Below are 26,160 nucleotides of genomic sequence, written 5' to 3' on the forward strand. Positions count from 1 at the left end.
AAAAAGTACTTGCAGTACTGGAACATATTGGGAAAGAAATATGACAGAACTGAAGTTTTTAAATTATTTAGTATATATACGTATAGACGCCTTACAGCAATACATTCTTTCAAAAAATGTAGGGTTTAGGCAGCAAAATGTTGAAATTTAGCAAACATAAAAACCCTAATCTTTCAAATCTCATTCCACTAGCCAAATTACTAATTCCCAAAGGAACTGAACATTGCTCTAAAGTTTGTATGATCTGGTTGCCTGATCTTTGTGGTATCTCAAATGTCCTGAAGTATCCAAGGTATTGTATAAGGCTGGAAGATATGCTAGAGGATATAAGGGACATCCAAGATGCATCAGGCCAGGTAGCAAATGAACTAAGAACAACACAAAAAGACCAATCAAAATTAGGGAGAAAGATATATGATACTGAAAGTTTTGCTTTGCTAATTTTATATATATTGTTTAATTTGAGATTTTACATGTTATTTTGTGTTGACTAAGAAAACGTAGAAAAAGGTGGGTTAGAAACTCCGAACCTTAGAAATTGATTTGACCAAAGGAGCCTGGGGTACTGATTTTGCAACTTGTAAGTTCATTCATAAATATGGATGATAAATTACTGATAAATTCAAAAATGGGTTTTGTTTTTACATGTGCATTTATAAGCTCATTGTTTCTATGGAAAATAAGGTCAAGAAAACAAATTTTATATGGTTATGGACCAAGAAGTACATATGATACTGTGGTGTTTTGAAGATAAACTTATAGTGATCAGTAAAGCCTGGAAATGTCAGAGTACTGAAACACAGGTCTCCAATGAACCCTCTCAAAATGAACAACTTTTTAAAAGAGAACTTTAATGTATTTAATAATATAAGATCCTTAAATGCCTTAAGGTCGGTATCTGCTGAGTTGGGAATTGAAGACAATACTGAGTTATATCTTCAAAGATAAAGTAATGCTTTCAAGTTTGTTGCTTCACTGAGACAAAAGTAAGCCTGCCAGGTGTTTCACTGAATAAAGGCTGTAGCAAAACATTAACACAAACATTATCTCCTTTGTTCTTCTGAGATAGAGATTATCACATTCAACGCACCACTTTGCTATCATGTGTTTGACTCTTGTTGGTGTTCACCAAAACTTTTATCTATAGTGGATTTTACACAGAAGCATGCTGCACCTCTTTCTTTGCACAGATCTAAAAGGAGAACCCTTTCATACAGCAGAATGCATGTCAGTGACAGGAAACAAAATTGTTGCGGCACTGTATTAGTGATTGTCCATGTCTCTTTCTTCAAAGAAAAGCCAGTCACTTTGTAAAGGTTTCCTTACCCAATTAATTTCTGTAATAATTCCCAGTGTGCGTGAGATCTGGAAAATGAGTTTCATTCTAGTGACTCTAAAGAAATGCTGTATATAGCAGTGGTTCTTCATCATCATCAGTCAAATGATCAAAAAAACCTCATAGTGAACCAGGGGTCGTGTGTAGAAATGATCGGTTATTTCTGAAAAGAGTTAGGACTTGCTGTAATTTGCAGCTACATTATTAATATGATAGTAAACTGAATTGGAGAAGGGAAAAATTGTGTACTGATGTGAATACCTAACAATGAGCTAAAAAGAGGAGAATTTTAATCTAAATGTGATACATATTCTATTTGTGCCCTTGGCCAAATTAATTAATATCCCTGTTCATATTCTCTAGGTGAAAGTGCAGATAAACAAATGTAACCATTTCAAATATATTGCTGTGATTAAATAATATCTGTAAATTGCCTGAAATCACAAGAAGCGCTATTACTGGATGCTTTTACTGCTAGCTCAGTTCTAACAAGAGTGTCACTTCAAAAGATAACACAGCTGACTTGAGTTAATCTTTAAGTGAAAAAAGACAATTTTTCCCCCATACTCTCATTGACAGCCAGTGTGCTACTGGATTTCTGGAAAAAATAAGTTTTGCTTCTCAGAGGAATGGTAGTTGTTGGCTTTTTATCAACTAAATAATAGTGAGTAAATAAAAAATAAAAATATTTAATAAATCACATGTATTTAATAGCAATAGACAAGGGAACACAAAGAATTTGGATACTCCCTAATGATTAAGTTCTTGTAAATGAAAAAATTTGTATCTATAACTGTCTGACTAGACCAATAACATTTTTATTCATTAGCTGCTGTCTTTGCACTTTTCTGCTTTGCCTCTGTTGTCTAAAGCAGTATCTGCACCTTATTTTAAATGTATAATGATATCTTTTCAAATTTGAACTTTCGATATCAAATATGTTACAAAAAATGAACATAAAAATCTTTGTCTTCAGTGGAGGTTCTGTTTCTAATTTTATTTAGATTATTATTTTATGAGTAATAGTAACTGTTTTACCAGATACATCTTAAAATAAATTAGTTGGGCAAGAAATATGCCAACATTTCTGCCCTGTCAAAAGTGAGCAGCACTGTTTTTTACCTTTTACTAAATATTCAGGGGTAACCACAGTTAGAAGTTACATACATTAAAAGGGTAATCACAGTTAGTAGTTGTATACATTAAAATTCATTGAATAGTTTTTTCTTCAAATTATGACATAACAATATTGTTATTTATTTAAATATAAAAAAGCATAAGTCATCTTAAAGTACAATTTAGAAGGAAAGGATTAATTTCTTTTTAGTTTTTCTTTCATAAACATTAATGCTAAGCTAAGACAGATGTGGGGCTTTGCATTAGCAATGATTGCAGACAGTTTAATGATCTTGACATGGCTTCATAATGAAGAGATGCTGTATAATAGTAAACACAGAGTAAAGATATGTTTTGAAAGGAAAATAGAGATTTTTTTATCCTTTATCTTATAGAATTTCCATGCAAAGTGAATGTAAGACTAGCACTTTTTATTATAAAGATACATATTTTTCCAAAAGCTCATCTGGTTACCCATGGTATGCAGTGTTGCATCTGGAAAATGCATACCTGGCCCAGTGAGAACATGGATGATGCTCTCACATCATACACATGATACATGAAAATGTAAGGCTGAATTCTTCACCATACTGTGTGCTGTAGATAATTAGTTGTATCTGAAGACAGTAAGAAGATTAGCCTGATTAACAAACAAGGTTCATTAACTCAACAAGAATGTTATGGTAATACTTAGGCTGCTTCTGATAATAAGTAGGATCTTTCAGATCCTGTGTCTTTATAAAGTAGAATGATTAAGAAATGCACAGAAACTAGCATATTGCCATTGGGGGGAGTTAAGGAAATTAAATTGTCAGAGAAGATTCATAATCTGATAAAACTGCTTGCTTTTGATTGAGACTTGTGGTCCTCCAGTTTTATTTTATTTAGAGCTTAAAGTGGAAAAAACACACAGAATGTGCAAATTGACCTATGCTATATTAAGGCAATAATCAATCAAATATATTTATGTCTGTATTAACTTTCCAAGACAGTTTTTTCTTCTAGAGAGTTACCCAGATCTACCCCAAATGCTTCCGCAGCCTACACAGTCCATTAAAATGACCCAAAATTTGCAATTTTTTAAAGTTTTCGAATTTGCATATAGAGTTCATCCATCCTTGAGAAGCACAATTGTTTTTCTTTGTCAATAAATCAGAACTTTATATATTTAACAAATCTAAAAAAATGCATTTAATAGTATGACCTCATTTTATGAAAATATATCTTATGCTTTATTAATTACTTTCAAGTAGTTCAATTTCTTCATGTGTGGTCAATTTTAATACTCAAACTGTTATTTTTATATGACAAATCCCCTTTCAGCAGCTTTAAAAATAATCCGTTAAAATTCTCTGTAATACAGCTGGGACCTTTCTTAGAAATTATTCCAGTAGTCCATCCTGCTGTTGATAAGATATTGTCACTAAATAGGATGAAATGAGGTCATTTAATCATACAGATCATTAATTCACATAAATGTATCTCAGCTTTGCTGGAAACCTGAAATAACTAGAGTCAAATTTTAAAAGTAGATAACTAGATAAAATAATTTCCTTGTAAGCAATTTGGGTTGATGTTGAGGTTTTTGGTTTTGGGGTTTTTTAGGGGGGGAGGATTTTTTGTTGTTTTTGTTTGGTTAGTTTGGTTTTTTTTTTCCTTTTGGTTTAGTTTTTCTCATTTCCCTGTACAATATTCTAATTTTATTAACACAACATAGGAAGCCCATGCATCAAAAGGTATAGGTTACTTTCAGTAATGGACTCTTCAGGGTCTAGTTTTGCAGATTTTTGTGACAGAACATGATCTTTATTTTTGCACCTCAAGATAAGAGGGAGTAATATACAGATAGATCAAATAGAATGAGACAATATCTTCAGATAGTGCATGAAATCATTACCTAAGTCCTTTTCTCTCTTAGTAAAAGACATTCATGGCTTTCAGGTGTACATCTTTTGAAACTGTTTTTCAGGAAAGTAATTGTATAATTATATAGCTTGGGTGACGGGTTACTGCTATATACTGATGACCTTGTATAGGAGATTTTGCAGGCATTATTTCTGAACTTTAGGTAGGTCAGGTCAAGCGTAATATGTTTTTGCTTTGTTCCTCACTATCCTACTCTAGGTTTAATTTGCAATAAATTAGATCAATTTTCTCCAAGTTGAGTTTGTTTTTCCCATAATTCTCTCTAGCAAGTGATTTCACTGTCTTTATCTCAACCAATGAGGTATTTCATCTAATTTTCTCTCCCCGTACTGCTGACAAGAGGCAGTAAGAAAGCAGAGAGCTGGGTAGAGGTCTGGAAGCCATCCAAGGTGAATCCACCACACACCCAAAGCATCAATGCTGTAAATCAGCAGATTTAGGAAAAGGAAAGTAAAAATAGGAACCTTCATTATTTTAGCATCCTCTAGTCTCTCGTGCAACAAAGGATGAAGTTTGCAGGAAGAAAATTCTAAAATATTTAAATTCATTTATTCATTGATACAAATAACATAAGATAATTTTTATGAGATTCATGAAACTGTAACAATAAGTCCTATAAGCAGGATGGAAAGACCCTAAATACACCTTCTGCTCAGTACTGTGATAGAGCCAAGTGCTGCACTTATAGCAGCTCTGTCTGGAAGATGACACTGGAAAACCAAGGTATTCCAAGGAGTCTGAAACCTGTGTTCTAACCCAGCAAGGCATCTTGTGTTGTTAAATAGTATCATCTGATGTTTTTCATCATTTTTATTGGAAGAAACTCCAGCCTCTTTCCTTGGAGCAGAGAAAACCTCCAATCAGTACCAAACATACTGAGGAAAATGGTAGGCACTGTCTCTTGCCATCACTTGCTGTCCCCATGTGATCTTTATGATTAGAAACATAAGGACTGATCAGTATTGATTAATAGTATTCTGAATTCAGTGTAATAAAAGTGTAACCTAATACCATCTTCAGTGATGGAGGCAATGGCCAAGGAAATTTAAGTGATGATATGTATGCAGCTACTATTTGATACTTGATTTAATATGTGATGTTGGAACTAATATGGTGTTGGCTCAATATAGAGTGAATGTAATTCTCCACACAATCTATCAAAAAATTGAAGGGAAGATAACTGATGAGAAAGTCCTAAAGGACCTGTGCTGTGCTCCAACCTTTGTTAAGATTAATGTATCCAGTAAACTTTTAACCTATCAGTGAACCAGCGTGTTTAGCAAGGAAAAAATATCCATGGAGATTCTTAGATCAGCTCTTTTTCCAAGAAATGTACATTTTCAAAGCCATGGTTTCATTCCCTGTATGTTTTATTGCCTTGGAGTTTATTTGTACGTTCTTCTTCTTTCATGTTGCTCAGTCTTCAGATTGTTTTTATTAGTCCCTGATGGGTTTTTTCATTTTGGCTATTTATACTGCTTATTGAAACACTATTAATTCTTTGGGTTTGCTTTCAAATTTGTTTTATATTGCATCTTCAGATTGCTTTATGAAGATGTGCCACTTGTTACCCTTTCCATTCTGCTTCCATTGGTATTTCACCTTTTTTTTCTCTATGAAAACAAATATTTAGAAACTTGTATTTGTTGCAGGTATGCTCATAAAGACTAATTAAATTCCTGTTTCTTGCAGACAGGCTAGTTAGCAAGAATTTTTTCTTTTTTGTCACTGAGTACGTGTGTTGTTTTTCTGGTTAACCTGCTACTGGTTTATTTTACTTATTTTAAACTTCTTTTGTTTTTAAATTACTTTTATACATGAGTTCTGTTAGTTGAACTTTTCAGTCCACCTCTTTTATTCATATAGGTAAATATTTTAAGGTTTTCAAATTTGGTGAAATTGTTTTTACAGGTTTACTTCTTCTTTTAGTTCACTTGAAGCAAAATATTGTGTAGAGTGTAATGATAGCCTTTTATGGAGGGAATGATTCACTCTTTTAGTCACCTTTCCTTTTAGTCTTTCAGCTAGATGAGAGTAAGAGTAAACTGAAAATTTTCCTTTTTATGTGTTTCAGTGCACATGAATATGCCATTAGTCTTTTCCTTACATCTGTAAAGTTCTTAACCTAACACCTTATTCTGAAAAATTAAAATCATTGATGACTTCAGGAAGATTAATCTATTAAAATAACACAAAAAATAAGCATCAGCAGCTGAATAAAATTGTAGCAACAAAAAGATTTCTAACCCAGCTGTTTCCATGACAACCTCCCTTCTTAGGTTTCAAAAACATTTCTGCATTACTCATGTGCTACTCATCATGTTTGTTGTATGTTATTTAAATTGATAAATGTTTCCATGTATTCATGTATATATTGGATGAAACACGTGACAGAAAGTATTGTTCTATTTGTATTACAATAGTGTCATGATGCCTGATTTATATTAGGAGCACTTCTATGACATGCTTTCTTTATGATGTTTTCATTTTCAGTGTTAATATGATTCAGGAATTTCAATGGGTTTTGGTTTGTTTGTTTGTTTGTTTGAAGGGCAATCCTCATTGTTGCAAACAAAATAGGAAATAGTTGGATATACCACGGTTTACTTTCATTATTTTATAGTTGCATATAAAGCATTCATACAGATGAGATGAACATTTTGCTAGACATACCAGTCTTTTGTATCAGAGTTTAAACTGGGAGACCTTGCAATCAGAAAACTAAGTTTTAGCCAGCAGAAGATAGATGAGATGAGATGAGATGAGATGAGATGAATGCCAGCTGATGCGACTTACTCTGTGACTAAAGACACTGCAGTAAAAGTGGACAGAGGTCTCCTTAGCATTATTCTGATGACATTTTTCATCTTTACAAATTAATTTTGGAGGTTTTTTTAAATTTGCATAGTTTTCTTCCATATTTTTCTCATTATACCTTTAATATTCTTTAAAAAGTTCCTCTATTTTAATAAAGTGGAATGCTATGCTTTAATGCGCTGTCTGGACCTAAAAAGGACAAGTGGAAAACATGTATATATTATAACTAAATGTGAATCATCAAAAAAACCCAGGAAGGATGATATGTGTAACAGGATGATAAGGACAGGATTGCAGTCTGTACAAACAGTGAAAATTAGCTGTAATAAGGCACAATTAAAAAGTTCAATAAAATGAAACCTCACAAAAGCTACCACACAATTTTATTATGTTCAACATAATTGGCAGTCCTTTTTAGAGGATTACTCAGGACTGAAAATAGTGAAGCTGCTGCCCAAATTGAAGCACACAGTTTGAGACAAATGGCACCCTCTCTGCACATATTATGACTTCAGCAATTAAAAATAAAATTTTAAATGAATTAATAGCATTAATACTCCAGCCACCTTGTCTGGAGTAGTCTAGGCTGCCCACAATATTAATCTGTTGTTGCATCCAACCTCCATAGGCAGTCCTCAAATCAAGTACTCAGTCCAAACAGAACCAGAAAGTTCTGAGACCAGATTCACAGTTCACTTTAAAAACAATAAAGAAAAGCTGATGTAATTAGCAATAACATAAAGGGTCACCAATGGTCAATTTTGCATAACTGTTTCTTAATAAAGGAACACCTGCACAACTCAGTGGAGTTTACTACAGCATTATGTATCAAATGTAGGGACAGTTTTACCCATGATCCTAATTAAGATCAAATTTAATGATGATCTACATGGTTAAGTCAAGGTTCTTTTCCAAGGTTCATTGATTCTTCAATTTTTATTTTCTCTAATTCTAGAATATTATGTATTATGTCAAATACTCTTCTGTATGTCTTTTCTTACATATGGCCTGTACACTTGAGACAACCTGGTCATCTATGCACCTTGTGACTGGGTATGTTTTTTCTTTGGTGTAGATATTTTTATAAACCTAGTATCTGCACCTAGATCCTAGAATCATAGAATGTTCTGGATTGGAAGAGACCTTAAAGATCCTCTAGTTCCAGCACTCCTGCAGAGACACCTTCCACTGGACCAGATTTTTTAACTCAACCTGGCCTTGAACACTTCCAGGGATGAGGTACTCACAACTTCTCCGGAAAACCTCCTCCAGTGCCTCACCACCCTTACAGTAAAGAATTTTTCCCTAATATCCAAATTAAATCTGCCCTCTTTCAGTTTGAAACCATTGCCCCTTGTCTTTGTCACTATCTCCTCATAGAAAAAGTCCCTCTTTCATAAGCGCTCCTTTAAGTACTAGAATCCATCCCCATCTTGTCCTCTCACTACACACCCTCGTACCCCAAAGTCCTTTTCTGTCCTTTCTGTCCTGTTCTTGCAAACCTTGCCAAACCTCTGCCAAACTTTTGTCCAGCTTGTATTTGTGTTTGGGATTGCCCTGTCCCAGTCATGGAATCTTGCATTTTACAACTACTTCTCAAACCTGTCAAAGTCCCTCTGGACATCATCCCTACCCTGCAGCATCTCAACTGCACCACACAGATTGGTGTAGTCAGCAAAGCTGCCCGAGGTTGCACTAAATTCCATTGTCCTAGTGCCAAAAAAGATGTTAAACAATGCTGGTCCAAATATTGACCCCTGAGAAATGCCATTTGTCACTGATCTCAACTTTGACACTGAGCCATTGAATGCATCTTACTGACATTTTTTGTTAAATAAGTTCATTATAAACTTTCTTGGTTACATGTGTAGTTTCATCTTATGATACCTAGAAATTCAATTTACATATCAATGATAAAACCACATTTGGATAAAAAAACCTCATAATAATACCACTTAAAATATACATAATAATATCTCTCTAGATGCCTATTATTAATATATATTTATGACTGTTCATGTAAGTAATCAAAATTTCTTGTGGAAATTTATTTGATTAAACAAAAAAAATTATAGATGGATGGAAAAGGTTTGTATGCAATTTCTCAGGGAAATATTTCAATAGAAAGTTCTCTGACTTTTAATCCTTTCTATATGTGATGAATTTTTCTCATCAAGAAAATTTATGAAAGGTTTCTTTAGCTAAATTCCACATAAACTTACTTATTTACCTTGTGCATAATTTTCTTTTGTCTTCCTTATTTTTTTAGTTGAATGAGAAAGATATTCTTATTTGCCTGAATGTGGTTAAACCATGCTGTACTTTGTGGGAATACGTTATCACTCTTTATCATTTCTATGCCTTCTTTTAGTACCATGTATTTTACTTCTACATGTTAGTGCAGCCCTGCCAGATGTGTTTTACTTCTTTACTGTTCATGAATTGATATTGATATTGATATTGGTATTGATATTGATATTGATATTGATAAAAGGGCTGAGAAAAGACACTTATCCTTGTAGAAAAAGGATATCCTTGCAGACCAACTGAATGACAAATTTATTACTGATGATCACTGTCACACAATGAAGTAATAATCCATTGTGGTTAGCAGTGCAGAAGACCTGTATGAAGTTCTAGTCTGCCTTCATAACTAGGCATGGTTATTCTCTCCAGTCTATTTTGCATAAACTGTGGTTAGACAGGAAACTGAATATCTGGTTACTCTTTCTACTTACTACACAGGACTCGAGCCCAAAACCAATCTGTGAGTACTCCCTGAGAGGATTCAGCAGCTTTCTTCCTTAAGCTTGTAACTCAGACTGTGCCAACTGTGTCAGCTGGACTTTCAGAGTATGAAAAGCATGATTTGACAGCTGGATAGGGAGTCTGTACATCAACCAGGAGAGAAATAGAGCATAGTACAGATTGCACATAATTCCAAGAGAATTATTCAGCTTTGCTAACTGGGATTTAGTTAAACTTTAGTTGAACTTCTTGGTCAAATTCAAGTTTCCTTTTTTCAAGCAAGTTCATTTAGCTTCCTTTTCATGAAATTAACTTCCTTGTCATCCAAAAAAACCTTTACTTTTTAAAAAATTTCTATTGATTTTGGTTGGAATGGAGTTAATGTTCCTCATATCACCTCATATAATGCATTGTTTTGGATTTGTGACAAAATAAGTGTTGATATCATACTAATGTTTCTTGCTAAGTAGTGTTTGCACAGCAAGGACTTTTCTGTTTCTCACTGCCCTGCTGGCAAGTAGGCTGGGGATGCACAAGGAGTTGGGAGAGGCTATAGCTGGACTGCTGAGCCCAAACAATAACAGGGACATCCCATTCCGTATGACATCATTCTCAGCACATAAAAATGAGGGAAGAAGGATGTGAGGGATGTTTGTCTTCCTAAGTCACCGTTGGGCATGATGGAGCTCTGCTTTCCTAGAGATGGCTGAGCAACTGACTGCTGGTGTGAAGCAGTGAATAAATTCCTTGTTTTTCTTTGCTTGCATGCACAGCTTTTCTTTCCCTATTAAACTGTCTGTTTCCAAACCCATGAGTTTTTCTTACTTTTGTTCTTCCAATTCTCTCTCTCTCATCCCACTGCGGAGCACTGAGTGAGCAGCTGTGTTGGGTTCAACTGCCCACCAGCATTAACTAATCACATTGCCATATTTTTCCTCCTTGTTTTCATTCCATAAAATAAGATGCAATTATAGTCTAAAGATAATTAAAGGCATTAATATATCAAAATTTTAGTGAAATAGATTTGTTGCATATTCTGGTAGGCTTTGAGATAAATTTAGCTCTGCTATTGCAGAGCTGCAGTAGCATTCCAGTAGCACAACAAATAGTTAATCCCACCAGTAATTTTCTTTCTTCAGGTATATAGGAAATTATCAGTGAGTAATCCTTTTGTCCGCGCACCTACATCTTTCTAATCTTATTTTCTTTTTTCCTTTTTTACTTCAAATATACAGTCCTTCAACACAAATTATCTTCTCAAGCTGTATATCAACAACTTCTCTGATGTCAAGTTACAGGCAGTAGAATGGTGTGTTTGGGTGATTCTATACCACATGAGCTGTATAGAATGACAACTGCCTTCATCCTCTATGACTTGTTATCTTTGTTGAATTGCACTTTTCTGTCATATTACACTGCAAACCCATATCTAATTTGCCACCCATGGCCACCCACATACTATACTACAAGAGAGAGGCCATTTCTCTCTTGAAGTTTCTCCACTTTATGAGATTGAATACTCATTTCATTCCTGTGGACTTTTGCTGTAATAAAAGAATTCTAAGTATTCTTCAAAGTGCAAAGAGGATTACCTTTATCCACTGCTGTGGTAAATGTATATAGCCATAGCTATGAACTGAACACTGGGAGTTTAGCATCACTAGTTACACTTACCTTTTTCTTGAACCTTTTTTCTCCACTTATTCTAATGTAACTGAGTAAACTGAACACAGCATCATAAACTTATAGTTTTAGCATTGTTTTAATGCAGCACAGTTTGGGTTGGAAGGGATTGTAAAGATCATCTAGTTCAAAACCCCACTGCCACAGGCAGGGACACCTCTCATTAGACCAGCTTGCTCAACTCCTTATCAAGTCTGGAACTGAATACTCCCAGGGATGGGACATACCACAGCCTCTCTGAATAAACTGTTCCAGTTCTTTACCACTCTTGCAGTGGAGAATTTCCTCCCAATGTCTAATCTAAACCTGCCTGTTTCAGTTTAGAACCATTGCCCCTTGTCCTGTAACTATTTTCCTGTATAAAAAATCCTTCTCTGTCCTTTTAATAAGCCCCTTTATGGTACTGGAAGGTCACAATGATGTGTCCCCAGAGCCTTCTCCAGTCTGAACAACCCCAAGTGTTTCAGCCTGTCTTCATAGGAGAGGTGCTCTGATCATTTTCATGGCTGTTTTCTGGGCCCATTCTAACAAGTCTTTCCAGTCTTGAGCACCCCAGACTTGGATGCAGTAATGCAAGTGTGAGCCTCAAGAGGGAAGAGTAGTGGTGGAGAATACCCTTCCTTGGCCTACTGTCCATTCCTATTTTGAATCAGCTTTTGGGGTCTGTTACAGGGTTTATGGGCTTTTTTTATGGTTGGCCTTCTGGACTCTGAATGCACTCTCTTGTACAGATTTTCATCCACAAGGGTCCAAAGGAGGCCTAGATCAACTATATGATATAAATGTGTGCTGTAAATGGTAATGGTTGATAATGCAAATGACATTTGTGTAACATAGGCTGTTACTTATCCAAGTTTTCTTTTCCTCCCTCATATCTCTGAGTTAGTAGTTTTTGGTTTTTTTTGGTTTTTTGGGATTTCTTCAAGAACATATGTTGAAAAGGTGTATTTTAGGAATAGTTTTCCCTCTCCCCTTTTTTGCTTGGGACAGAGAAGTTATCACTGAGAGCTGAAGGACTGACAGTGGTAATTGCATATTTAGATATTGTCATTTCCTTATCATAGATTCAATTTTTCTACATTTGAGGTAACATGTTCAATTTTAGCCTCCTTAAGACAAAAATCTATTGGGAATTCTCCACTGTGATAGAAAAGGAGAGCTAATGACAGAGCTTTTCAGTCATTAGAAGCATCAGAACACAACTTTACCATCCGTGGAGTAGATAGAAATAAAACTTTTAGACCTGTGACTTTTTTGAATTTGAAATTATTCACTGAATTTAATGAGCTTTAGCATGCAAAAAGTTTCTTAAGTTTATTACATAAACTTAAATTCACAGAGTTTATTTTTAAAGGTATTAGGATAAATATAATAAACTGTTTAAATGCTTAAAGTACCATTTCTTAGTCTCCATTTTCTAATTTTAATTATATGACAAATTTATAACAAGGACAGAACTTTTTAACAAGTTAAAAATAATAGATTTTTGCATACATTTTAGCATATGAAATATTATCTGGCTTTAGAATGAGAAATTAATAGTCAAGAGTTTCAAGAAATAATGAGGCAATATTTCATTGAAAGTTTTATTAGAATTTAGAGAAAAAAATTGAAAAATCATACATTTCAGGAAGATTTATACCTGTTATAAAAGATAGGCTATCATTACTTGTATTAAGTTGAATACACCAGTTATCTTGCTGCCTTTTATAGAGGTAGATGATTTTGAGAGCATCTCAAGGAATATCAGCAAATGTGCCAATGATCTATAACGTCACTATCATTTATGAAAGTGTATTGATCAGATAATTGCACTTGCTAGCTGTGCATATGATGAATTAAATAATTATTTATCCTACTTAATGAAATCCTGAAAAATAATTAGTTACACTAAATGTCTTCTAATTATTCATTTCTACAAAAGAATTAATGTATTTCAGATCACCCAAAGAACAGTCATTACCAACCAAACCTGATTACTCAGTAAAATGCATGTGAGAGTCCTACTTTTAAGGTAGGAATCAAGTAAAAGTAGTGAAAAGAATAACAGTGAGTTTTAGATTTCTACTGATGTTTAGAGTTTTTTATTCTTTATATCTACAGTACTATGAGGTTTAGGAGATTTTCAAATTAGTATCACAAATGTCAAAAGGTCCAAACAGCTTTTCACTTCTATACTCTGAGACACTCAAAACCTATTTAAAAGTCTGCTTTTCTAAAGAATTGCACAAAAAGAATAGTCCACAGGAAATAATGTCGATCATAACTACTCTGCAATATGCGCTTACTTCCTACTTCCTGTCCTCCTTCCCCCCCCCAAAAAAAAACCCCAACAATCCCTAGTAATATTAGAAGGGAATTTCTTGCTGACAGAAGACCAAATAACACAGTCATGCTCCCAAGTCCTGGGATTTTTTTTTGTATTGTAGCTAGTTGCTTTTATTGAAATACTTTTTTTGGAAAAATACAGTGACTGTTCAGCAATTAGGTGTAGCTACCAAGTGGCATCTTACTAGAAATGCCTCAGAAAGACTAGTTGAAATCTTGACTCTGGTGAAACATTATGGATTTTACTGGTTATTTACAGTGAATCATGCATTTTTCAAGATTAATGTAGCTTTGAAAAAGAGAATACTTTATAAAGTGCTAGCTTTAGAATCACTGGAAAAATATCAGTGTGTTTAATGTCTTGGCTGTCAAGCTGTGTTCAGTTCATCTGTATTTTCCTGAGAAGCAAAAGAAGAAGAATGTTCTAATAGAAAAGATTGTTTTGGAAGAAAAATGCTATATAACCAAAACTAAAACAAACAAACAAACAAACAACAGCAACAAAAAAATGGTGTTGCCATGGCGCTTCATTTTATTTCTTTCATAACTTACTATCTCTGATTGTATTTCAATGCTAAATTAAAATGTTCATGTTTTGTGAGATACATGTTGCATCTTCTGAGTCTCACAGCAACATCTCACAGTCATCTGAAGTCAAACTTTCTCAACAAATTAGGCTGTTTTGCTGAAACGATTGAGTGTCAAAATTGAAATGCTAGCCCCAACAAAATGACAGCAGCAAATGAGAACTGTGTATTGTCAAAATGTGAGTGAGCAATTGGCTGGACAAACAGTGCAGAACAAGGGAGAGGTCTGAGGAAAGCAACAAGAATGTGAATAATACATGTGAAGCCTGGGGTATGGATCTGGCTGAAGTAGTGTTAAGTTTCCTCAAAAAACCACAGAGAGCTGAGCTAGAGAATGGATAGAAGTGTACAGCCATCAGCAGATAGAGGTAGCCAGGCTAAAGCATGCTAACACTGAAAATAAATTCAACTGGGAAAAGTGCTAGACCTAGGCAGCCAAAACAATTACTTTCCTCAAGAGGAGGAAAGAACATGAGAGGAAAGTAATAGTAAAAATAGAGTGCAAAATATTTTTATTTAAAATTTTAAGACTATGAGCCAGACAGTGTTGCGCTAAGGTTTCTCTGCAGTAAAGGGAAGGTAGCATGCTTGGTGGGTGACTACACTGACTAGATGCAGGTCAAAATTTCTGTGTATTAACAGGAAAGATAACTTATAATATTTGAAATCAGTCAAATCTTACATAGTTTGCATCTGCAGATAGAACTATTTCTATTTCCGTAGTCTTATTGCTTCAAAATACCCATTCCAATTCGCACTAAATGATCTGTCTCTTCATTCAGTTTTACTGATAGATGCTCTTTTTGTCTAAATGGCAGACAGAAGAGTCTGACAAGAAAAAGCTTTATTGTCGTTCACGTAACTGTTCTTCATATATATATATCTATCTAAATATATATCAATCGCACATAGTGTTTTTAATAAATATAGCTTATAAACTAAAAAAATATATTACAATAAATTATAACAGAGGTGCATGATCTGTGCAAAATAGAAATAAATAGAAATACGGTGAAGAAAACCATGAAATTCCTCCAAATATTTCTGGTTTTAGTTGTATATTTTGGTACCTATTCTTATTAAGATGACTTGAAAATCAATTTATTTCACATCTGCTTTATGGTGTCATGCATATTAACAGGTGGATCAAGCTGTTAACTAGCCATGATGAAAACGCTAAAATACCATACCGCTCCAGTATTTCCTTACAATTGGGTGATACACACATTTTTGAAAGGACAGTTTATGTATTCATAATGCTAAGAATATTAATCAAAATATATTTTATGCTATTAGGGAATGTTGTCCTTTTAGCTGAATTTCAATGATTACTTAATCACAGTGTATAATTGCCACAATGTTTAGTAGTCCATCACTCATGAATTATATTAATATTCACAGAAATCAACTGCTATTTGAAAATATGGAATGTAAATTAAAGAGTTGGTTGCCAGGCACACAGGGACTGTAGGATCAAGAGTCTGACCCTTATATATTAAGTTACCTCAATTTGAACATAATTATATTTGAACACAATTAAAGATATAAGGACATATGCATCAGAACAAAGAGATTAATTCCCAAAGAACATGCTGGCCTGGACATGGAGTGATATAGAAATGGTCTAAAATATAGTTATGTCCTAAAATGATATGCAAAACATTTCATAATGTTGCTTTATTACTTACTTTTTAACTAAGTGAATCCTCTTTACTGTCTTTAGGGTTTTTTTAAGTTTATAGTAACTTTTACAATTTAATTAATACTAAATTCTGATCATAGTGTTCAATAGAAATATTTGTAAAGTAATGTTAAAGCCTTAATTCCTGCCTCAGGAATTGAGGGTTAATATTATAAGAGAAGAAACTTTTCAAGAACCCCAATAAAATTCTCAGAGATATGAGAGATATTGAGGTGCAGAATAAAGCTAAATTATTTCCCCATCCACTTCAGTGAAAGTGAAAAACTGTAATTTAGATTTTAAAAAGTCATATGATATATATGATTAAATGGTGTTTTGAAAGAATCCTTGAGGCCACCACCATCACTTTAATAATATTTGTTGTACACAGAGACTGAGAACCACAGCCTTTTACCCTGCTGGAAGCATCACTGCTGTTTGTAGACAGGCTGACTACTGAGCAGTGTGGGTTTACATTCTTATGTGGCAGATTTGTTGGCAAAAGCCAACACGGATTTAACAAAGGTAAATTGAGTTTAACCAACCTGATTGCTTTCAGTGATGAAACAGTTTGTTCACTGGATTATAAGAGAGCTGTGAATTTACTTCTTTAACTTTAGTAAATCACTTTGGCACAGCCTCCCACAATATCCCTTCTGACAATTTGGTGAAGAAATGGACTGCAAAGATAGACCAATATTGGAGCAAAATGGCCTTTACTGTTAAGCACAAGGAGGATAGATAAAATTGAACTGGCACCCACTCATGACTGGGTTTGTTTAGGGCTCAATATTATTCAATATTTTTCTAGACTATATGGATGATATGACTGAATGCATCATCACCAAGTTTGTGCATGACAATAAACTGGGTGAAGTGATTTAGTTGGAAGGAAGAGCACCCCTAAAGACAGATTTTGACAGGCGTGAAAAGCTGGGTCAGCAAGATTCACAAAAGTTCAATAGGCCTGAATACAAAGTCCAGTAACTGGAATTATCCCGAAGAGCAGCATGAGCTGGGGTCCTTACCCCTGCAAGCAGATGGGAATATTTCTCTGCTGGGAAGGCACTGGGACCAGAGTGCGTCGCAAGCTGCACTTGAGTCTGTGGGAAATACTTCAGCATATGCTTCATTTGCTTTCCTACTTCAGAAATGGACATCCTGAGCCAGAAACCACATCCTGGACTGCAACATCTAGCAGATGGTGAGCAGATCAAGAGAGGTGATTTCTCAGCTCTCCTTATTAACTAAAACATTTATTTATATAAAACAAAATTCCAATCATTACACCTAGCCAAACAGTATGAAAAAATTTTTTTAAAAAATCTAAAACAAGGTATAATTTCTTACAGAATACCCTGTATGCCGTATTTTTAAAAATCAATTTTATTAAAGTTCATTGATTTTTTAATAGTGAGCATGTTAAAGACTGTACAAATGTTATACACTAATTCAATAATACAGATAAAAAATGGAGGAGGAGTACTGGGCATAAAGGATAAACATCATCAATGTGAATTATTATTTGGTGCATTCTACATCAAGCCATTTCCTAGAGAGGATCTGATAATCTGACAGTTCATTCTAGATAATGCATGTAAGTACACAAATTTCACGGAAATATGAATGAAGAAATCTATCCAATAAATAGGCTAATATAGTAACAATATTTTCCATTACATTAGCCAGGAAATACATCCTACATGGAAAGAAATGGTTGAATTGCACATTTTTCTCTTTAATCTTCCACCAGGAGAGACATTTTTCCCCCTTCCCTGTGCCTCCATCTTCCTTTTCCGTAGGGCTAATAAAGGAAGGACCCAACATAACTCCTCAATTGAAAAGGCAAAGCAAATTAGGTGCAATAGTTATGCTGATGTTGGTTTGTTTTTGTTTTTGTTTTTTTTTTCTTTTAATGATAAACAAAGGAAAACAGAAGGCAATGCTACAACTGACCTGGAAAAATATCAGGTACAGTGAGTTTTTATTCTATGTACAAGATCAGCTCTTATAGTGGTCTACCAGACAGGTCACATGTGTTATCACTATTTATACTGCAGTCTTTGCCCTAGGGCTCAGCAAGAAGGCATCGTGCACTAGGAATTCTCTGTACAAGTAAGTTCTGGTATAGCCAGGCCAGTATCTGCTCCCAGTTCCCTCTGCACAGTGCTTCTCATACCAACATCTCAACTTGTAGCATTGCCTAGACCATGAACAGGGACTTTTCAGCCCTCACAGGAAACAGAAAATCAGCCAAAGAACACAAATTGAACCAAACTTCTCTCCTAGTCACAAATGTGGAAAAACCTCCCAAAACATTTGCAACAAGGGATTTTTTGAGATCAGGCTTGGAAGGTGGGATGCATTTTGTGCATCTGTGTTTGGGTTTTTTTTTTGCATTGAATCTTGCACTCCTAAGCTTTTCTTTCCGTAGACTCTAGTCTTGGGAGTTGTAAAAAAAGCAAAATAGAAACCAGCGCATCCAAACTTGTGCACTATCATCAACAAAAGTAGAGTTTTATCATAATAATATATGGCTTCCTTAATCTTGCAAGACAAATAAAGATTTGTGCATAAACCTGTGAATGTTTGAGCTCTTGCTCCTAATTTCATTGGTAACTAACCAAGGCAATTCAGAGGAAAATCAGAATACATGAGCTCCTTCCTGAAAATTTCATTCTCAGGCAATATAAGTTTAAAATAATTTTTGTTTTGAGCTGGAGAAGGATACTTTGATCTTTCAAGTACTATGATGAAAAAAAAAAGTTATCAAGTACTTGACTGCGTCATGTTAACATCAATCTAGTAAATGTGTGAGATATTAATAACTTCAGTCTTTTTACATTATATAAAATAGGGCAGGATTTTTTAACATTAGGAGTTAAAAGATTTTCAGTTTTCCTTAATCAGATTCTGGGCAAGCATGTGTTTAAGCCAATGTGAATACAAGTATAAAGATCCATGGAATCCTTTTTATCTTACAGTGTACTAGAAACAAAGTTGTTTGTATTCCATATTCTCTCAAGAAGAAACAGATGTTTTAGCTGCTGCTGGATTTCCTTGAAATGGTAATGATAATAGTACAGACATCTTCAGTAAGATAAGGCTTTCATCCTGGTGGAATATTCCAAAGAACACCAGACCTCGTAGATAACATCAAAAGCTGGAAGCACATGGAGAGTCTCTCACATGGAGAGTCTCTAATAACAATCTTGTTAGTACCTATTATGGGTTCCTTAGCTAGAGATGGTATTAATTTAATTTATCTTGAGCTACCTTCCTCTGAAATAGTCATGGATAAATTACATAGCTGTGTAGTAAGCAGGGAAAAAAGAGATATTTTTAGAGAATGATTCATTTAATAATTTTTACATGTCTATTTTTTATTAAATCAATCCCAGTTGAAAACTTCATGAACAGCTTCTTCTCAGAAAATGTAGATGTCTGGAAGAAAATAATTTTATCTGCTTCTGTCTATCTGAACTTTCTCCTAAGGCATCCTGTGTGTTTGTGTGGGTGTGCTAGATATGAAATTATAATTCAGCTTGGACTGCCCTGGGTTTCCATTGCTCTGGAACAGGACTGCAAAGATAAGAGAGTGTGCAATTTAGCCAATTAATTCAGATATTGAGAATGTCTCAATCTCTGAGCCACTGAGAACATTTCAAAGAATATCCTTTGAGCTATAAGGACCCTTCCTTCATGAATAAAACCATAACTCTAACACCTCTGAATAGTGAAAAAGGAACAAGAAGTTATACAAATGCCTTTGGGTATGATTTTTAACTGTAAAGGAAATTTTGAATTGGAAAGGCTTTTTCATGATGAGAATACACAGAGAGGCTTAAAAACTTCTGGTATACCACTGGCAGTTACTCCCAGTACATGTTAATCTTTAGGATCATCTTAAGAAGATATTGAAGAATGAAAGCCTCCTGACAGCATCATGTAAATAACATAATTTGTTTTACATCACTGCCATGTGATGGAATTCATGTAACATTTGAAATAGCTGGCCTTTCTAAAATGATTATGGAGTCTTGCTTCTTCTATCTTCCTGTTATAAAACACACTTTTTCTCCCAGGGATTTGCCAAGTCTTATCTCTTTGAAATCAATTTTATAGAAACAAAAGCTACCAGACATGTAATGAAAACATTGCCAAAATTGGATTATTATTTTTGTAAATAGTTAATTATTCCTTCTGTAACTAGAGAACTGATACAACTTTATAAAATTGAGAAAAAGTAGGCTTTGTGCTGTATTTTCTGTTTCTACCAATAATTAAGGTTGTGGGAGGCCCTCAAGAGGTGATCTATGTCAGAATAACATTTAACTTGAAAGTTAAATCAATTTGCTGAGGGGATTTTCCAGTAAAGAGCTGAAAACCTTCAGTTTTGGCAGAGATGTCACAGCCTCTCTGAGAGGCCTGTTCCAGTAATTCAGAAACCCACATCTGACTTCCTCAGCAGGTTCATGGATGACCACAAATTGGGATAAAGAGCTGGTATATTGAAGAGGTTTTGCTAGTCGTGGTAGCTAATAAAGATGTAGAAATGAGACAATAGAGCCTCTGGAAGTTCAACAAAGACAACAAAGTTCAGCCACTGATAAAGGACCCCCAGCATCAGTGCTGAGGCTGATGAGCTGGGAAGAGGGCTGCAGAAAAGGTCCTCGGTGTGTGTCTTGAACCAATTAGCATGAGCCAGGACTGCTCTCTTGTGGTGATGAAGGCTAAACGCAGACAAGGCTGCTGTGGTAGGGGGACCTCAGCTGGTAAGTTCCCCCATGTGTGCACACTGGCTGCTCTGAAAGGGGATGAGGGAGAAAATCAAAAGGGAAAAAGTGAGTAAAGCTTGCTCTGTGCAGGCAAGGCAAAATAAGAAATGAGTTCACCATGTCCCATCACAGGCAGATGTTTATCTACTTCCAGGAAAGCAGGGCCTCAGCACAAATAAGTTGGGAAGACAAACACCATAAAAAACACCACAAGTGCTTTGGCCCCACTTCTACCTTCTTTTTCTGATTTTTTACTTCTGAGCACAATATAATGTGGCAGGAAATATCTCTTTGCTCTGTTGGGGTCAGCTGTGCTGACCGTGTCCTCTCCCAGCTTTGTGTGCACCTCCAGCCTCCTCTCTGAGCAGGCAGACTGGGAAGAAGAAAAGGTCTTGACACTGAAAGCACTGCTCAGCTGTGCCAGTATGTTAACACTGGCTTGGTGAGAAAATCAAAACAGCACCATAGGAGATGTTATGAATGGGATCACATCCATGGCAGGCAGAGCCAGCACAGCTGTATTAGTGAGATCATTGCCAGCTGGCTGAGGGGAGCTGTTACTGAACAGAGGAGGCCACAGCTGAAGTAATATGTCTCCTTCTGGGTCCCAGGGAAAGAAATATGTTCATAAAGGAAAGAAAATCCATCCAAAGATCAGAAAGGCAGTTAGACAGGTGAAATACATAACCTGAGAGGAGACAAGAGGCTTTGTTTGTTTAGCTCAGGGAAGAGAAGTCAAGCAGTCAAGGCTTTAATTCCAGTCCAATAGAGAAGGTGGAGCAGACTTTTCACTGACATGTACCACAGAAGGGCAGGGGCTGTTAGCCAGAAATTGTAGCAAAGCTTCCCCAGAGATTGCAGAATTGACATCCTTTGAGTTTCTCAAATACAACTTGACACAGTCCTAAGCACCTTTAGCTGCCTTTGAAGGTAAACCTGCTTTAAGCAGGAGGCTTATATTAGACAACCCCTCTCCTTCTAACTTAAATTACTTCACAATTCAACTGACTGGCTATTTCTTCTCCCTATTACCCACTAAACCAGTTTGGAAGAAAATCCATGATTTATTTCTGTCTCTGATCCTTTTGTCTTCTTAACTTTAAAGAGCTTCTTACCTGAATTATTTAGAATATGACTGTAAACACATGAGCTCAGAGCCTCTTGTGAAGCTTTCTGAACTGTTTCAGATGCTATTCCCATAATGGATCTGCTTCTTACAATTAGCACAAAACCCAGCCATTTCATGCAGTTTCTCAGACAGAGTTAACAAGCAGTTCCTTTGTATGTATTTAATGCAGAATTAATTTACGTGTACTGATATCTCTTCAGGGAACATGTTTATGTTAGTACTTTTCTGCTGTAGCATTTGAAGATACTATTTTTTAAAATGAGAAAAAAGAAAAGTTTTTTTAAGGTCCTTGAAAGGGAGCTAAGAAAATAAAAGAACACTCCTTGTCCTTTTATGTTTGAAGTGAAACCTTTGTGTAAGTAAATATGAGTCATTCGGATTTGCTACCTGCTGAGGTAAAGTACTTGTTTGCTGTAACACTGCAGATATAAATTTTTTGAAATACAATTTCTGTAAAATTGAGTTTCCATAAAGGTTTGAACTAGTGAGAGGAAGTGAATATGTTTTTTTCTGAGACACCTTCTAAATTATGACAAATAGTGATAGGATGAAGCCTTTATTGGATGGTACTTCAAGGGTATGAAGCTGTACTTCAGGGATACTGAGAAAGCGTAATGAAAAATCATTATGAATTTTAAAAGAGAATATGAATTTTCTTTTATATATCAAGAAGTCATTATGTACTATCCCTGTGTTCAAGTGTCTTTCCATGATTTCATTATTAACCTTAATTTCCAAGAACTTTATAACTCAGTCATTTTAAATCATATTAAAGATGCACCTTATATGTCAAAAAGCATGCATGTTAATTTTGTTTAAAAAACTTTGAATATACTTAGTCTAAATATATTGACATTATTGGCTGAGGGTCAGAAACCTAGAAACCTGAAAAGATACTGTTCTTCAAAGATCATGTGCTGAAGTGGTGATGTTAAGGTCAAATTTGAACAAAGCTTAATTTAAAATAATGGGTTGGACTTGCCTGTCAGCCAACTCAGTCTGTGGAATAACCAGTAGTTATAAAAACAACCTAGACAGAGAGACAGTGAGAAGAAAATGTCTGGGGAAAAAAAGTGAAATGTCAAGGCATGAAAATGCAGAGAAAGGTAGCTGTGAGCTCTGCAAGTATCCCAGAGACTGAAGTAAATTACGACTTCACTTAAAATGGTGCTGAGTAATTCAGATCACTGATTAAGTTTAAACTGGACTACCCATGAGCTGTATCATTATGTCTAGAAGCCTATTTTTGAAAATTAATCTATTTTTCACAATCATACTTGAAACCTTTTTATTTTTTTCTAAACACAACATGAAATTGGAAATTCCTATCATTGCCTCCATTTTCACATTTTGTGAGTTAATTGTGAGTTCCAGCATAGGGTCTCTCTTATGACTTCTCCAAAGTGAGTCCCCACCATGGGCTACAGTTCTTCATGAACTGCTCCAGCATAAGTCTGTTTCAGGGGGTGTAGTTTGTCAGGAACAGGCTGCTCCAGCATGGATCCCCCACAGGAGGACAGGGGGTCACACAGCTCCTGCCAGCAAACTCGGTCCTGAAGGGGTTCCCAGCCATTTTTGGACATTCAGCAGCTCCCATGTGGGATCCTCCATGGGCTGCAGGGACACAGCTGCTGCACCATGGGCCGCAGGGGAATCTCTGTTTTGACACCTGGAGCACCTTCTCCCCTTCACTGATCCTGGTATCTACAGAATTGTTGCTCTCACATACTCCTCTCTTCTGTTGCCATTGTGAAGCAGGTTTTGTGCACCCCTCTTAATCAGAGGCACTTTTCCCAGAGGCACTACCACCGCTGATGATGGGCTCAGCCTTGGCCAGGGGCTGATCCCTCTCGGAGCTGAATGTCATGGGCTCTGTTGGACGTGGAGTAAGCTTCTGGCACCTTCTCACAGAAGCCACCCCTGTAGCCCCCCTGCTACCAAAACCTGGTCATGCCCCAGTACATCAATGAAATTACATTTAAAAGCATGAAAATTCAATCACTCTTATGGCTTACAACCTTATTTCTTTTTCAATCACAACCAGTTTGTACCACTTTATTTGTCTACCAATACTGTTCTTTTAACGGAAATATGTTTTGTGATCCAAATGAATAGATAGATGCTCCTACCTCTTGTTTAAAAAAAATCCAAAACTTTTTATGTCCTGTTATAGTGAACAACATAACTTTTAATATATATATATGAGAAAAGATTTGTATATGTGATTCATCTATATGAAAAAAATGATGCCTTTAAGTACAAAAGGAAAAGGTACATATATATGTGATTTGTGTGACTCACAAGGCATCATATGAAGAGGAGAATTGTTTGTTAAATGAATGTGACTGAAGATTTGGTAATTAATAGATGATAAAGTGGTAAGAAGTGTATTGATTTAGGCTTCTTGAAAACCCCCCCATCTGTAGATGACCAGTTTCACCTGCCAGTACCAGATTAATCCATTCTGGATTTCACTAGGCAACTTTCATTTTTCTAAAATCTAACTACTGTAAGTGAATTTGAATTCCTCTGAATTTTTGTCTAAGCATCAACTAGGTATGCTTTTCAGATGTTAATATGCTGATTACCTCTTTATGCACTGTAAAATTCAATATCTTACCAAATTCTTGGAGGTAAATAAGTGTTTTAATTCATAAAGCTCCTGTTTTGTTTATTTGTCATAAAATACTCAACTTCTGGCTTTTCCAAGAAAAATAGACTTTTAGAAAAACTTCTGAAATTCATTTTACAGCTGTATTTTTCCATACAGTGCTACCATTTATATACTTCATAAATATGTTATTTTGTATCTGATAAACTTCACTGAGTTGTACTTTAAAACACTCAGCACATATTTGTTTTGCTGTATGTCAGAATAACTGCATATTGGGTGCTTCAACATCTCTTCTACAGTTTCCACTGGTTTTGCATTTCAGCATGGCATTTACTGTTGCCAGGTTTATCAACATATTCTGAAATGAAAATTTCACTTTCTAGTCAAAAGAATAAAGTGGTATCTTGTAATGTATGTTACATTGAAATATATTCCTATATTTATGAAAATGCATTTTATCATCTTTTTGCACCTGTCTGTTTTGATAAATTTTGCACAAATGATTATTTGTTCTTGTAATCAATTCCAAGGACAATGTAAATATTCATGAATTCATCATACCAATATTAATTTACTGGGATTTTATTCATGTAATAGGGACTCTCTGAAGCATCTATTATAATCTCACATACCTTTTCAATCTGACAGTGGTAAATTAAATTCAGGAAACACATGCTTTTTCCCTTCACAGAATTTAGAGAGTGATAATAAATTATTGCCATCAGTCACAGTAAGTGTAGAACCATATAGGAGAAAAGAATCCATACAGGAGGGAGTAACAAGTATATCCCTCTTTGATTAATCTTTTTAGTGTGTTCAGAATAAGTACATTAAAGGATCTGTGTGTACAGTTCTGCATGGTTGAGAATTCTGACAATCTTAGTATTATTTGTTTAATTTTAAATATGGTGTATGTACTCATTTATAATAAAGCTTGAAGTTGGATATTTAAGAAGAGTAACTGAATGGGAGGGAATGGCTGGGGAAGAAAAAGGGAGGGAAAGGGAAGAAGAGGGGAGAGGAAGAGGAAAGGAGGGAAGTAGAGGGGAGGGGAAAGGAGGGCAAGGGTAGGAAGGATTGTTCATCCTAAAGAAAGTCTGTACAAGTCTGTACAGAAAATGTTCCTTTGGAAACACTGTGTATATCTGTACTGCCTGTCCATGGCAGATTGTTATTATAATCTAGAGATGGATTAGTTTGCTAGAATTCTATTTTATTTCACTAGAGTTATTCTAAAAAACATGCCGATAGAAGGCTTAGTAAAATTGGCAGAAAACTCCAATATCTATGCTCTGAAGCAAATGGATATCCCACTTAAAAATTTCCCAAACCTTTTTTCTTACCAAAGTCACAGGGATATCAGGCTTATAAAATAAACATTGAACAAAGCCCAGTACAGACTCACAGAGTTCTCATT

General features: G+C 35.2%; 1 protein-coding gene across 1 annotated transcript in view; it reads left to right on the top strand.

Moving 5' to 3' along the window:
* Window positions 1–26,160, top strand: part of EYS (eyes shut homolog) — a 723,503-nt gene that overhangs the window by 127,231 nt on the left and 570,112 nt on the right. The gene's annotated exons all lie outside the window — the stretch shown is intronic.

Source organism: Molothrus aeneus, chromosome 3 (genome assembly GCF_037042795.1).
Source record: "Molothrus aeneus isolate 106 chromosome 3, BPBGC_Maene_1.0, whole genome shotgun sequence".
NCBI classification, from domain to species: domain Eukaryota; kingdom Metazoa; phylum Chordata; class Aves; order Passeriformes; family Icteridae; genus Molothrus; species Molothrus aeneus.